Genomic DNA, 16722 nt, shown 5'->3' with positions numbered 1-16722 from the left:
TCACGTTCCTGGTGGAAAGTCCTATTCCACGTCATCAAAGGGTCCCATACATGAACTTGTGGAAACTATTTTCCACTATTATTCAGTTGAAAAATATAAAAAATGTGATTTAGATCACTGTGATCATTCTATCCAAAGCGCAATAGGGGTAAAGAGGCACCCAAATTTAAATAAAACTAGGTTAAAATCAATAAAAATGGAAACAGTGAGGTGGCTTTCATCAATGTAAGGTAATTGGGGTAAGCCACATCACCTTTTTCATTGATTTTAGCCTAGTTTTAGCCGTATCTGGACACCTCGCTACCCCTATTGTGCTATTAACCACCCATCCCTTTGAGGTTGGAGGGGTCCTTATTGGTCTAGCGAAGGAAAGACCACCAATAAACCGCACCAAACTGATAAAGGCCAAAGTATATCACATCTTTATTGAAAAGTTGCATAAAAACACTTAAAATCAATTGTATGTGGAGGCAGGGCACATATAACAATACATAGTCAATGAACAATAATCCATACAGGGTCCCAAAAGAGGGAATAAAGTGTCAAAGTGCTAATAGTGTTGACCATTTACGGTAGGCAAGATGATACAGTGAATAATAAATATAATGATGCAAAAATATATAATTATATGAAATATAAAAACCTGTAGGTGGAAAAAACCACCACAAGGAATAGAAAAGGTGAGAACAGAGAGAACACGTGCGGTATCAGATAAAGACACCAAAGTATGATGAAATAGTATAGTACATAAGTGTGAGAATGTCCCACAGGGGGAGCAAAAGAATATAGGAACCCAAGTGCCAAGATCCCTACAAGAGATACCATATACAAGTGTGATCGATCAGTATTGCACAGTGATATGTCCCACAGCAGAGAAAAAAAGTGCACAAGGGTGAAGGAAACGAGATAACAATTTTCCACCATTCTGCACATCCTGAGTGTACTTAGAGGCTTTATTGCTTATATTTGTGTTATTTGACCCATGTGGTTTTACCCCGCTATTTTTTGTTGATTTATGCAGTGATGGTGCTTGCCCATACCGGTGTGTTATTGGGTCCTTATTAGTGTCAGGTGGCTCATACCACTGTGACAATCATTTCCTTTTACCAAGGAGAAGGACCACATCCAGTTTTGCCTGGACTCAGGTTTATTGTCTCCACCTGCTTCAAGTAGTTGGTTGCCCCTGCTGCAACTCCTTTTGTGAGTAGCCCTTTACTTGATAATCTCACATCCATTTTATTATGAACATATTACACTATCTGGGCTCCCGTTGTCTGTGTCTTTTCTTTTAACCACTTCCCCTCCCCCGGGACAAGTATCTACGTCCCTGCAAAATCCCTATACAGCTCTCAGGGACGTAGATATTCATCCCTTGCTGCCCTACACTACCGCTCACTCCCGCACTCATTCATTGTTTTAAGTCCCCATGTCAATGATCACCGGTATCAATGAGATGCCGTTGTCATTCTCAAAAACGAAAGTAACATGTCCATGCATTACTTCCTGTTTGTGTACTAATAGTACCCACAGGAACGTAATGCGCGAGGACATCTTGTGGCCAAATGTTAAAATTACACCTATGCACTTTGTTTTAATAAAAAGACCTATACATACATTTAAAATTATTCCCTTACCTCCCACACTCTCCCATAGTTACCCAAATAAAACTTTTGTATAAAAAATACAATAAAAAAAATAGTTGCCTTAGAGACTGAACTTTTTTTTTTAATATGTATGTGAAGAGGGTTTGTTACTGTTACTTTTTGAAAAAATGCACCTTTATTTCCATATAAAATATTGGCACCATAGGGAAAGTTTTCAAACTACTGTATAATGGCTGAAAACTTGAGAAATATTTTTTTTTCCATTTTTTCTTATTATTCCCTTTAAAATACAGTAAGAATAAAATAATTCTTAGCAAAAAGTACCACCCAAAAAAAGCCTAATTGGTGGCAAAAAAGAAGAGATAATTTCAGTGTGATAAGTACTGATAAAGTTATTGGCAGATGAAAGGACGCAGTGCTGAAAGGTGAAAATTGCTCTGGTTTTTAAGGTTAAAAACCCTTGGAGGTGAAGTGGTTAAGGTAGCAAAACACCCCCCTTCCCCCCACATTCTATCTAATGGGCTAATGAATATGACAAGGAAGCGGGGTGTTATTTATATACTGTGGCAGTACGGCAGAGTTTATAAAAAGCTCACACAATTTAAAGCGGATTAGAGATGGAAAACTAACTATAACAAGTAACTTGTCTATATATCCTATCTAAAGTTTAGATAGTTTACACATCAAATCTAGCTGCGAACAGCTTCAACAGTTTATGATTATTTATTCCTGTGATACAATGAGAGCGGCCATGTTCTGTTTGTCACATTACACACAGGCAAGCTGCTGTGCATCTCCAGCCCTCAACCTGTGAAAACTTCACTCCCCTCTCCTCCTCCCTCCTCGTCTCTGCCTCTGAAATCTCTGGCTAGTAACCTCCTCCTGCCCAGACTGAGCTAAAAAAGTGAGCTAAAAAGCAAAAAGTGTGGCGATCCGGGAGATCAAAGTGGGCTGCCGGCGATTGGAGGGGTGATGTAGCTAGCCAAGTGCTAGCTACACCCCCTCCGAAAATTTGGGCCAGAAAGACCCTCCAGGGGCTGAGAAATACACTGCGGCGGTAATGGATGAGCTGAGCTCGTCATTACCGCCAAGGTGGTTAATAATTTAGCTACTGTGATTTTAATTCCATTGTTGCAGAATTGCAAATTGATATCAGCTATAAGGATTCAGTGTTGTCTGAATCCTGGCAGTAAATAGTCACTGCTAATAATGATCATGGGAAATGTATCCCTGTGTCCAACAGAGTTTTGGTACAGCATCACCCTCTCCCCCTGCATGGATAGAGCAAAGAGGAGTACAATTATTACTTCACTGAAACTTGACAGTTAGATTGCCATATGATATGGCAAACAGATCTCTGATCTAAAGGTGGCCACTAATGATACCATCTTTTTCATCCAATTTTTCCAAATCGATGTAATACAAGGGTAAACTGAGTGATATATTGAACGGATAATTTAGGCAGTCACCTTATATTACATAGAAATGGTAAGATTGGATGAAAAAGATTGTATCATTAGTGGCCAGCTTTAATCTGAGAGGGAGGATTGACTTCTCCCATTCACAGCACACAGATTTCAATATCTATCGAAAAGCTGTCGAACTGTAGCGTTTGATACAGTGAGACACTATGGGTCGCCAAACTACTGCTGCTCCCTCACCGTGTCCGATCGATTGGACCAGAATTTACTGTCCAGGGCAAATGTAATGTCAATCGATTTTTGCCACAAATTGATCCCATTGCAGATTATCGCTACAGCGATAGAATCTGACGGTAAAAAAAGATGTGTGTATGGCCAGCAGATTTTCTCGGAGTCTGGAGTTTCTCTATAAGTCCCACTGACCATAAATGTGAATGGTGCAGCAATAATAGAGGAAATGACATAGTTCTTTCAGAATCAGTAGATACAGTACATAATTACCTATTTATAGTTTTGATAATTCCCAAGTTGTTTCAGTAAAATAATTGTAAGACGGTTGTAACCTGGAAAAATTAATAATCAGTGGGGTTTCCTTGAATAATTGTAAGAGGGTTGCTAAAATAATCTTATATTTTAATAGACATCTGCAGCTGTAATGACTGCTCACGGCGGAGGAAGAAGAGAGTAGACCGGGGCGGGGTCATGCTTTGCAGCGGTGCACTCTGCAGCATACACAGCAGAAGTCTCTTGAGAATCGGGGGGAGGGGGGGGGCAGAGTGGGTGGTTACTGGTTTGTCCTAACAGAAAATATTATCACATTTACATTTTGTTGAAGAAAATTAACAACATATCTGTGTAATTCTGGCAAACAAACATTTCACTGTAGAGCAAAATAGGGCAACTTTTTTTTCCTGCCATTTCGCCCCAGAGGTATCAGGAAGAAGAGGACATTTCTGACCGAGGTAATCTTGCATAAAATGTTAAGAGGTTTCTTGGTGGTTGAAATAACACCCGGAAATTGTGTAAACATCATATAGAACTTAGTCTAAACTGCTCAGCCAATGTTTCACTATTTACAGTATCTTTTTCAAGGCTGCGGTTGGTTATTGGGACACAGTGGCTAAACTATTTTGTTTTTGGAAGCTATTCTCCAGATTACACACAGCTACATCACTCTCATCTATTGGTAACGGAACATTTCCAGCGAGATGCAGAAAGCTACATTTCCAAACTCTCTCTACAATATCATTATGGTAACAAGATGATCTACAAGATGGTAATATTACTGGCTTCATGTATTTTGTTGCAATTCTTAAAACTAAGTAAACACGGAACAACCTGCAGCCTGATTATCATCTGACTTCAATTCAACTGTTGGATCTATGTTGGTCTGATATCATGCAGTTGGTGCATGTGTACAAGTTGTTTGAAAGATTTGTACTTGTTTTGAATGTGTAGCCTGTCAGTCCTCTTGCCTGTCCCCCCATTTCCCCAATATACTTCAGCTCTGGTATACTTTAAGTGCATTTTAGAATAAAAGTTACGTTTTACATACACTGACAACTACTTGGGCATTTAACCCTCCCCTCCTTCGTTTGATGTTAGTATGCAATTTGCTGGGTAAACCTATGATCTGGATGTTTCACATGCCTTGGCTTGTATCCCAAAAGCAGGGTTTTGGGGCATTTCATTGGTTTGTTTGTTTTTTATACTTTTGAAGAACTGAAAAAATTAAGTTGTTTATTTCAGACCAAAAACCTGATAGCTTGCTGCACGCCCCCCGAATATGTACCAAGGTACGATCAACCTGACACCCTCTGAAACATAAGCCAGACACAGAATGGCCGATAATTTGCAGCTTCCAATGCATTATATATGTCCTATGCAAGACTCTCAATACTTTAACCACCCTGGCGTTCTATTAAGATCGCCAGGGCGGCTGCGGGAGGGTTTTTTTTTTTTTATAAAAAAAGATCTATTACATGCAGCCAACTGAAAGTTGGCTGCATGAAAGCCCACTAGAGGGCGCTCCTGACGCATACTTCTGATCGCCTCCGGCGATCAGAAGTAACAAGAAGGGCCGCGATGTGCGTCCCTCGTTTTGCTTTCCTCGTCGCCATGGCGATGATCGGAGTGACGTCATGGACGTCAGCCGACGTCCTGACGTCAGCCGCCTCTGATCCAGCACTTAGCGTTGGCCGGAACTGATTGGGCTCGGGCGGCTGGGGGGACCCTCTTTCGTCGCTGCGCCACAGAGCGGCGGCGATCAGGTAGCACACGCGGCTGGCAAAGTGCCGGCTGCGAGTGCACCTTTTTATTTAAAGAAAATCGGCCCAGCAGGGCCTGAGCGGCACCCTCCGGCGGTAATGGACGAGCTGAGCTCGTCCATACCGCTAAGGAGGTTAATATGGGTATTGTATAGGTTCCCTTTAGCCAAAGTCGCAAAACCCAGTCTCATCCCACTCAGGGCCGGATTTCTGGGAAGGCCAGAAAGGCCATGGCCGAGGCCAATAAAATCAGATAAGATAAGAAGGACGGCAGGTCTTGGAGAGAGAAGAGGTCATATGTCAAAATAAATCATCTCCTCTGGTCCCGTAGTGCAGCCAGCCAGCGCCCTGATCTGCACTAATAGATGAATTCCAGAGTTCCCCAATCCCTGCTTCTCTCTCTCTCTCTCTCTCTCTCTCTCTCTCTCTCTCTCACACACACACTTCCTGATGTGTTATGACAATCAGCATCTCATCTGCTGTCACCTGATGATCCATTCCTCTGTATGATGGACATACAGTACAAGTGGATGTGAGAAATACCAGGGATTTACATTACAAAGCAGATAGAACTAAGTTCTGCTGAGTTTTAATGCAGGCATTCACAGACATCAGTGAGCTCTGTTAGTTTCTTCACCTCTTTTACAGCTGTGACACTGACCCCAGCAGTTGTTAATTACTTTCTAACTTTAATTTTGACTGTTTCTCTGTTTTTTCCCTAGCTAGCAGTGATCTCTTCCCTGCTTTAGTTAACTCTTTCCTGACTCATTTTCTGTCCTTCAGCTCCTACCATCTATGAGAACTGCTGCAGGAATAAAAATGCTGTTTGCTTCCCTTTCATTGGTAAACTGTCACCTCAGCTGTTACTACCTCTATGCTAGTGTGTATGGTTTGGCATCCTTCTGCTTTCCTGTAGCAGTAGAGCATTGTACCATTTGAGCCATCAGCGAAAGCAGAAAGTTTTGAATCAGGATGATACCATTTATTGGTATAAAAGAAAAAGAGTAAGCTTTCTGCTAATAAGCCTTCTTCAGACTTTGTTCCTGTATATTGTCGATATGTTAGAGCACACCGCCATATGTATATTCAGCATTCAGAAGAGATACATAGATTTTTCAGCAAATATAAATACATGTCATTGAGATGCTTTAAAGTGGAGCTGAACTCTTGCACAGGACAGAAGGAAAACAGATAAATGTACCCTGAATGTATTTAGAGAGCCTGTCTAATTCCCCCTCATCTGTGTCTAATCACAAGTTGTAATTTGATCTCTACACTGTCACCTGACTGCCACAACATCTAAGCTCATTTGGAAGCACAGGATGTTAACAATATGGCTGCTTCCATGAAAGCAGGAAGTAGACACACTGCAGATTTACTGCAGGATTTGTATCAGCTGTAACAAAGAAATGTTTTTCTTTAAAGGTTATGTTGTTGCATATCTTTTAGAGCAGAGAGGAAGTTCTGAGTTCAGGTGCACTCTAATTACAACATAACATCCAAAGTGGGTCTTGAAAGGGATGTTTGCTACTTACCTGTTCTCTGTTTTGGATGGGCTTCTCTCCATTGCACTGCCCTGCCACCTGTTTGTGGCTCTGACTGCAGCCAGTCGCACAGAGGACAAAGAAGCAGTGCATGCTTTGGCCACTCGCGCTCCTTGTAATTTCTAACTCCTGTCCAGATGTGCACAGCAACCGAGGCCGGTACAGTGTTATGCGTTCTTGACAATTCCCGGTCATACATCAGCATAATTTCTCAAGTATGCATGCTCAGAACACTATCGGCTGCTGTGCACATTCAGGCAGGAGCGCAAATTACAGGAATTATTTGTTGAATGGGGGACAGAGCAGCACAACTGAAATGAGCCCATTCAAACCAGTGATCGCTAGTCAGAGTGTTGGACAGAATGTTTTTTGGTGGTGGGGGGGGGGGGGGGGGGAGCACGGTTGGTGACAGCAGCCTAGGGCACTGGAAAGTACAAATCCGACCCTGATCCCACTCCTTCCATGTTAGCCAGATCTTGTTCCCATTTTAATTATAACTTTAATTTATAATAATCATAGGCGATTTTATTTCTGCCTGACCATTTTTCGCCTTCCTCTGGATCAACAGGGGTCTGTGGGGGACGGGCTGGAGTTGTACTTTGTACTGGTTGAACTCGATGGATGGATGTCTTTTTTCAACCAAAATAACTATGTAACTATGTAACTATATGGAAAAAAAATCAAAAAACACTGTCTGTGACCGAAAATATAAAAAAATACTGTCTGTGACCGAAAATACACTTTGCATCTCCATAGACAATCAGACATGCAGGGTTATTGCTGTTCTCTGTAGAAAACTTGACCAGGACAATTTTTCCCAAAGAGCAGACTCTATTGTCGTTTACCTAATATATCTTCTCCGGTGTGGTGGCAGAACCTGCCATGGACCACAGCGAATCCCTGGAGCATCACAGAGATTTCATAGAATACAAATGCAGTACTGCACCAGCATAGTGTGACCGCCCATAACTCCATTACTTCTGAACAGAGGGCAATAGTTAGGCTTGAGTGACTGCATTGGTGTCTCATGCCCGCAGCTAGGAAGGAATGAGCATGCACTCATTATATGCATACATGTCATTGGAAGCTGAAGAACTGCAGTGGTTAACAACGGTTGTTCTTTGTTTCGTTTTTGGAGGTGTACAATCGAATGAAACCTAGCTTCGTATGCAAGCTCTTGTATTGTGTTTTCTTACAGTTCATGCATATGAATACAAACGTAAAAATGCTTCCATAAAGTGTACCAGAGACCTCAGAAAGTAAATATTTGATACTTACTCGGGGCTTCCTCACGCCCCATAAACGCATCTGAGTCCCGCGGTCTGCCGTTCAGCTGCAATCAGCCCCGGTAACTGGCTCAGTTGGGTCCAGTCTGGGTCCTCTGCGCATGCAGACCTTACCAAGGCCTCTAGTTTACTTAAGGCTCCCTGCACACTGCAAATCCGTTTTCCGATTCCGATTCCGTTTCCGATTCCGTTTCCGATTTTCCCTGAATACATTCAACAGAAAAACGGATCAAAAAACGCAGCATGCAGTTAAGATTAAAAATCTGAATCGGAATCGGATGTAAAAACAGATTAAAAAGCGGAATCGGAATCTGAAATGCATGCAGTGTGCAAGAGGCCTTAAAGTGATCCTATACTGACAGGAATATGGAGGCTGACATATTTATTTACTTTCCCTGGCTGGCCTGTTGATCTTCTTGGCTTCAGTAGAGTCTGCATCTCACACATTTGAAATAACATACCTGCATACCCTTTTCTGGGTGAGCAGATGAATGTATTAGAGGCACATGACCAGCAGGACCGCCAGTTCACAGTTGCTGCCCAGATGTTGTGCCAATACATCAGCAGTAGCACATGAGGAAGCAGGAAATTTGGGCGCCCGCTAATGACAGAATTTTCAACGCCACCATAGGCACCTTTATAAATATCGGAAGTGTGTGTGTGTGTGTGTGTGTGTGTGTTGTGTGTTGTGTGTTGTGTGTGTGATGATAGGGTTACATTTTGCTGTAGTAAAATATTGTTTAATTTTTTACGATAATTTGCTAACAAAAAATACCACTGCAAAATTATAGAATATCAGTAAAATACCAATATTCTACTATCAGCTATTCCCAAGTGCCACACCCCTCTATTTCATGCACACACAATGCCATAGTGTTGAAATTGCCAATGCCATTATATTGAAAAAGGCACAGAATCTGCCTGGCACCGGATATGCTGTCACAGAGCCTTCTCTGAAAACTAGCCTAAAAATAAATAAATAAGGCAGCCGTCTTGCTACAATGGCCTCAACTCCCTAAGCAGTTTAGATTAGTCTACTGATGGTTTTTAGTCTACTGATGGTTTGGTCAGTTGCATCAAATTGGAATTCACTATTAATGTTTTAGACCTGTTTTTAGACCTGGTCTAAACCATTTGGTAATTAGGTCGGTAAAGCAGGGGAAATTATCAAAAGATGCAATTCACAAACAAGTAGCTATGACTGACATCCTTCTCCTTTGAGGAGCTCTCCTCTGCATACAAACTCCTGCATAATTAATTCAAAAGGTTCCATCCTCCCATCTAAAATACCTCACAGAATTACTTTATCAGAATCAGAATCAGCTTTATTCGCCAAGTACTTCGACTGACGCACCCGGAATTTTTTGTGGTACACACGGCAGGAGTATACAGATACAGATTTTATACAGATCAGTTCACACAGATGGGAGAAGGAGCTAAAAAAGACTGCAAACATCAAACAGATTACGTAGTTGGGCAGTAGTGCAGCGTCAGTGCACGGCTAGGGGGGCTTTGCAAGGGTGCTAGCTCGAGTTCAGTATGAGAACAGCTTGGGGAAAGAAAGTGTTCAAATGTCTGGTGGTCTTGGTGAGGATCGATCTGTAGCGGCGTCCCAAAGGCAGACGGTCGAAGTATCGGCTGCCAGGGTGAGTAGGGTCGTTCAGTATTCTGTTTGCCCTAGACCACAGTCTGGAGGTATGTAGGAGATCCAGAGGTGGAAGAGAAGACCCGATGATCCTCTCAGCGGCATTGATTACTCTCTGGAGCTTAAGTCTGTCGCTCGCAGTAGCGGCTGCGTACCAAACAACAATAGAGGAGCAAAGGATAGACTCCACGGTTGTGGTGTAAAAGGTGATCATCAGTTCCCGCGGCATCCCGAATTTCCTCAGCTGCCTCAGAAAGAACAGCCTCTGCTGAGCCCTCTTCTGGGCCTTCTTCTGGGCCTTGGAGGTGTTTTCAGCCCACCTAAGGTCTTTCGTGATGGTGGCACCCAGGAAACGGACGCTCGACTCCCTGGAGACTTTGATGCCTTCAATGGAGACCGGGTGGAGCGTGTGAGGGCGCCTTCTGAAGTCCACTATTAGCTCGACTGTTTTTGTAGCGTTGAGTACCAGCTGATTGTCTTTGCACCACCTGCAGATGCGTGCGATCTCCTCCCTGTACGCGTGTTCGCCGTCGCTGCCTATGAGCCCAAGTATGGTGGTGTCGTCCGCAAATTTTATGACCTTGACAGAGTCCGCGGAAGAGGTGCACCTGTTCGTGTAGAGGGAAAACAGGATAGGAGACAGTACACACCCCTGCGGGGCTCCCGTGTTTGTGGTTCTATCCTGTGACGAGCAGTTACCGAGCCTCACTCGTTGTGTCCTATCTGTGAGGAAGTCTTTGATCCAGGAGCACAGCAGGGGGTCGAGGCCAAGATGAACAAGGTTGTCGTATAGGATGTTTGGGCATATTGTATTAAAGGCTGAGCTGAAGTCAAGGAAAAGGATCCGGGCATAGGTGTTCGGGTTGTCGAGGTGTTCTGTAATGTGCGCCAGAGTCATGTTGATGGCGTCCTCGATAGACCTGTTTGGCCTGTAGGCAAATTGAAGTGGGTCTAGGAGGGGGTCCGTGGAGTGCCTCAGAGGACCAGCCTTTCCAGGATCTTCATGATGGTGGAGGTGAGTGCTACTGGCCTATAGTTGTTGAGATCGCAGTTCCCTGGCTTCTTGGGAACCGGAATGATTGTGGATTTTTTAAGTCAGGTTGGAACTTTGCCCTCAGCCAGTGATTTGTTAAAGAGAGGGGTGAGGACAGGAGCAAGTTGGGTTGCGCAGGTTCGCAGGCAGATAGATGACACGCCGTCCGGGCCTGAGGCCTTCCTGGGGTTAAGCCACCGGAGTTGTTTCAGGACATCAGCTTCTCAGACAGTTACCAGACCTGTGTCGGGTGACGCCGCTGGTGCGATTGCTTGTGCCTCAAGTGTGGGGGGGGGGGGTCTCTCTCAAACCGGCAATAGAACTCGTTGAGTTTCTCGGCAAGTTCTGTGCTTGGTGGAGTGTGCGGAGGGGGAGGTTTCAGATTCGTGGCTGCCCTTAGGCCTCCCCAGACTTCCCGTGGATTGTTAGACTGGAGGCTGAGACGCAGCTTGTCTGAATAGTTCCGCTTCGCCACCTTGATTTCGCGGTTTAGGGTATTCCTGGCCTCACGAAACTCCTCTGGGGTGCCTGATTTGTGAGCGGCTGCCTTTGTTTTCCTGAGCAAGTTCAGCTTACCATTGAACCATGGCTTGCTGTTGGGGAAGACTTTGAAGCTCTTCGTCGGGATGCATGACTCCTCACAGAAGCTGATGTAGGACGTGATGTTCTCAGCCCATTCCTCCAGGCAAGGTGACTCCAGGGCTGAACAGTCGGTGCATTCGAAGCAGGCCTGAAGTTGCTGCTTTGCCCCCTCTGACCATTTCTTTACAGTTCTCAGTGCTGGTTTGGTGGACCCTAGCTGCCTTCTGTAGGTGGGAATCAGGCGGACAAGGCAGTGGTCAGAGTTGCCGAGGGGAGCCCAGTGAGTGGCCTTGTAGGCATCCTTGAGCACGGTGTAGCAGTGGTCAAGGGTGTTCTCCTGCCTGGTGGGGCACGTTATATGCTGTTTGTAGCTGGGGAGCTCCCGGCGGAGGTTGGCTTTATTGAAGTCCCCCAGGATGATAAAGAGGGAGTCTGGGAGGGATGTTCCCCACTGGGTGATGGAGTCGCATAGCTTGCCCAGGGCACTTGAAGTGTCCGCGTCGGGTGGGATGTAGACCCCGACCAGGACGAAGGAGGAGAACTCTCTAGGGGAGTACACTGGTCTGCAGTTTATGAGAAGGAGCTCGATGTCTGGTGTGCAGCATTTGAACAGGGTGGTGGTGTTGGTGCACCAAGCGGTGTTGATGTAGAGGCAGATGCCACCACCTTTCTTTTTTCCGGAGAGAGTCGGGTTGCGATCAGCTCGAATGAGATTGTATCCCTGAAGGAGAAGGGAGTTGTCTGGGATGGCGTCTTTCAGCCATGTCTCTGTCTAATCTCGGTCAGAAAAAGTAGGCGTGGTTACTCCTTGTTTGCTTTTGTAAATTGTGTAATTACTGAATGTTAGACCAGGTCTAATGCTGGGACTACATGGTTCGTTTCTGGAGCTCGATTCTCCCCTTGATAGTTTTTGCCACTCGATTCTGCAGTCAATGTCCTTATCTTCCACTCATTTTTCTTATCTTTTTCCATTCACTTCTATGAGAAATCGAGCGGCGAAATGATCGAAAGGGAGATCGGACATGTCGGAAATTATCGAACCATCTAATCACTTCAAAAACAAACCGTGTATTCCCAGTATAAAACATTACACTAAACTGCTTAGTGAATTGAGGTCATTGTCACTTTAAACCCAGGCATTACATTGGTTGTCTACAAATCAAGTCAAGCATGAACACTGTACAGCAGTACTGGATGAGATCAAAGACTAAGGAGAGGTTAAGATAAATCCTTGTTGGTCAAAGAGTTAAAATATCTGCAGCTCAGAAGTTACTATTATGCTACCAGCTGCTGTGAACAATTGCTATTATTATAAACCACATGCCGGGGATTGCATAAGTGCCGAGGACTTTTACTGAGGCTCAGATTCAGTAAATCATTATTCCAGGGAACAAATTGATGATGCAAAATGATGTCACTTCCACCTCATCTTTGTATTATAGATTAATTTGTGGACCAAAAATGGCCAATCAAATCCCGTCAAGGTGGAATATTATGATTGGTCCATTTTCATGCTGCAGAGTTTGTGGCAAAACTTAAAAATGGTCCATTGGTTCCCCCATCCAACCTCACAAAGCTAAGGCAATTTTGTCAAGAACCGACGAGGATAAATAAAAGAAATGATTTGGTGCATTATGTAACAAAATGAAATATTAACAGAAGGATAAGGTTGCAAAGCTGCAAATGATGGTTGCAGTGCCAGAGTGAGGTACACATTTGGGCCACTTGGTAGACAGTTGATACAGCTTGCATGCACTTTCCCCCCAGTAAAAGAAATGTTAAAGTGTGATGAAACTCCATATGAACTGAAATAAAATAAAATAAAATGAATCATCCAATAAGACATTTATTTAGTTTACCTATCCTGCTGTTTTTAATGTTCACTGTCAGTTTTAAGATAAATGTGATATGAAAAAAAAAGAATATTTCTGCTGGTTTCCATCTTTACTGTTTCTCTGTGATGCCAAAAGTGACATCACTTCTGCCCTTTTCTTTTTTAACCCAGCTCATTGTTAATTTACTGCTTATTTTACAGATTATTGTTCCACCCACAGCAATCACCTAGATAATAGGCAGCTTACATCACTGTTTAAACTCTTTTAAGCCTCATCTAGACGGAGCGATCCGGCGGCTCGATTAGCCGCCGGATCGCCTTTTCCGCATCCCCGCTTGCCCGCGCGTGCGTCGGATTCGATCCGCCCTCGTCCCCGCCGGCGCCGCTTATCTTCCACTCGATTCCCTGCCATTGTCCCCTAGTGGGGAACGAGCAAGGAATCGGCGGTGGCGAGATCCGACCTGTCGGATCTTATCAATCGAGCCACATCAGCGGCTCGATTGATAAGCCAAATCGCTGCCGGATCGCTACGTGTAGATGTAGCATAAAAGGGAGGAGGGGATTCAATTATCTTCCCTTCTCACAATCCTGTTGGCACTGCACAGTCAGATGCAGTACAGCAAAGGCACACAATCCAGGCAACAAAAAAAAAAAATAGGGGACATATACCTATCTTTTGGAATTTTTTATTTTTGGATGTTACAACCCCTTTTAAAGAGAACCAAGCCAAAGCAGAGGTACAAAAAGAGATACCTAGCTGCAGTAAGGGAAGCCTCGGATTCCTATTGAGGTTTTCCTCAGCGTTCTATAGACCCCCTCTTGCCACGCTCAGGCCCCCTGCATATTGGGGCCGTGCTCCTATTCTCTGACAAGCCCAGCACGGCAGTGCAGGTACAGACCGTGCACGAGTGGCTCCAGGTTACTGCACATGCACAGCCAGGCTCGCACAAGCCTACTGTGCAGCCGCGATGATGCCTGAGGAGGCGCAGGGGCCCAATAACAGTGCTGACAATCCGTTGTCTGGCAATCTTTGGGGTTCCACACTCAGCAAGGGGGGCACAGGAGGAAGCTCAGGGAAACGTCAATAGGCTCTTGAGGCTTCCCTTACTCCAGCTAGGTTTCTCTTTTTGTAGCCAAGCTTCGACTGGAGTACACTTTACACCCTACATGTTCTAATTACTGCATCACAATGGTGAGATCTGTAAGAGGGCGAAGCTTAATGTAGAGTACAAATAGTCATATCAGAGAACCCAATATTTTTAGAGCTTTCAGAGAGCTGTGATTGGGGGTATACATTAAACATTTCTACAACTCTGAAATAGATTCTATACAAATTTGACAAATTAAAGTTAGAATTTGGGTTCAAACTGTTATTTTTTAATTCCGGGATAGATCTGGGAAGGATTAGAATAGTTTATGTTCTGCATCATCTTTAGGCTGACTCCCTTTACTTCCTGTTCCAGATAAGATAACAGGAAGTGAGTGAATATCTTGGGTGGCACCACAGACAGCAGTATAAACACTTTTTTTTCATCAGCCTACAGACGATGTTATAAACATTAATATGTTTTTATTGCTTCGTGAAAAATGTTCTCTCCCAGCAGGACAGATTTCTGCACCTGCCAACTAAGGAAAGAGACTGAGCTGTGCCGGACCACAAAGGAAAACTCAGAAGCTTGAAGCACAAGAAATGAAATGAGGAACTTCAGGCTGAATAAAATGCATAAGTGACTCAAAGGCTTCAAAAAATTGAGACAAACTGCCAACTAAGCAAATAAAACTTGAGGAACTCCTGGCTCAGGAAATGCAAGTGATGAGCTAGACACAAAGTAAACTTATTTAAAAGGTTAAAATACAACTCAAGACAAACAGCCAAATACACTATCCAAATACAGTTCTGCTAACTTTTATTTGCTAAAAGAGTTTATAAAGAATATTATATACGCAGCTCTACACCCTTTGCAGTCAGAAAGGTTACACTACCATTTATTAGTTAAAGTGAAACTATAGTCAAAATTTCCCTCGGCTCAGATTAGCCACACCATAAGAACATCTAGGGGGAAACTGTTAGCCTCGGTTGAGACGGATGTCTGTACCAGCAGCCCGGTGTCTCGTCGCTTGCTTTTCCGCAAGCTTGCAGAAAAGCATTTTCTGGCTTGTGACAGTGCTTCCCGTCCTGCATTGGTTTTCATCCCCATGGGGGAGGTGTACATGGAACCATGGTGGTAAAAGATGTTGGAAGCAACTGGTTGCTTCCAGACAAATCATACCAGAGCACTCAATATTTTTAGAGCTCTCAGAGATCACAGAGATAGGGGGTATACCTTAGACATTTCTACGTCTGAAATAGATTGCCTCCAGGATTGGCTAAGTGCTGGCATAAAACAAAAATGGTATTGAAACATGGCGTTTGTGCAACCGATGGTAGACGGTGGTAAGCGATCATACCAATGGCAAATGACAAGCGCCAAGGCCATCGTTCACTTGCAGCACAACTGTCTGTGTGAAACAGCCCTTGCTTGGTAAAATGTGTTTCTCCAGGCTTATCAGTCACATTGCTTCCTCAACAGCTCCCACATTCTTCTTTGAGCATTAAATGCAGTAAATAAGCATAAGCAACCACTGCAGAGAGTTTTCCTCTGCTTACAGTCCCCAAATCCTGCAGCGATTCAAAGGAGAGATACGTTTCGTAAATGGAGAGCTTTTTGAAAACCTTTCCCCTCACATACATATAACCACATGTTGGACCTCAAAGGTCTACAGTAAAACCCTTGGTCAGCTTCAAAATTTGATATATGATATGATAGCAAAGATTTGTGCATTGTATGTTTATACTTTTTATTGCAATACAATTAAAATGGATTGGTTTACTTAAGGAAAATCTGTAGAAATCCTCTGGCCCCTTGCTTCCTGCAGAGTGGGTGTTGAGTCTCCTGCAAAGAGCAGATCAACTGACTCTCTGTGCTGAAAGAGGTTAACACTTTGTGGCCAGCACTGCAGCTAAAGCTCCTTCCTGCTCAGTGTGGAATAAAACATTGAATCCATCTCACGTCCTCTTCATTGTGTTTCTAAAAGTCATGTACATTTCTACATGTAGCAGGGGTGGGGAGATAAGAGTCATCTGTAGCGCTAGTGCTGCAGTTCTGTCCAAAAAGAGCTATACCTTCAGAAGAGGAAGGAGATGGATGGGGTCTAGTAATCTTTGCATTCTGGGATAGACTGGCTGCTGTATGAATAGTAGAAGAGAAAAAAACACAGGGGGTCCGGGAGCCCGATCTGGTGCAATACGTTAGTTGGTATGGGGATATTTCGTAAGTACAAAAAGTTTATACTCACAAAGGTGGGTTGCTGTATGAGGCAACCACTCGTATTCGCTTGTGGGGAAGTACCGTCCCCACTCGGCCTTTAATCCTCGGTCGCTGCTCCTAAAAAAATATCTATCTATCGGAGAATCTCTGACATAGATATTACCCTCAAACTAGAGGTTCAAACAAACTTTTGGAAAG

At 43.8% G+C, this 16722-nt stretch overlaps 1 protein-coding gene and 1 long non-coding RNA gene across 2 annotated transcripts in view; one reads left to right on the top strand and one right to left on the bottom strand.

The window, feature by feature from the left end:
• Positions 1-16722, bottom strand: part of SPIDR (scaffold protein involved in DNA repair) — a 651436-nt gene that overhangs the window by 164964 nt on the left and 469750 nt on the right. The gene's annotated exons all lie outside the window — the stretch shown is intronic.
• On the top strand, positions 3838-15112 carry LOC137518904 (uncharacterized). Its single transcript, XR_011020921.1, has 3 exons — positions 3838-3987; positions 4169-4301; positions 14821-15112. It is a non-coding gene; the product is annotated as an uncharacterized lncRNA (long non-coding RNA).

Source organism: Hyperolius riggenbachi, chromosome 5, assembly GCF_040937935.1.
Source record: "Hyperolius riggenbachi isolate aHypRig1 chromosome 5, aHypRig1.pri, whole genome shotgun sequence".
NCBI lineage: Eukaryota > Metazoa > Chordata > Amphibia > Anura > Hyperoliidae > Hyperolius > Hyperolius riggenbachi.
This window is presented reverse-complemented; position numbering and strand designations above follow the sequence as displayed.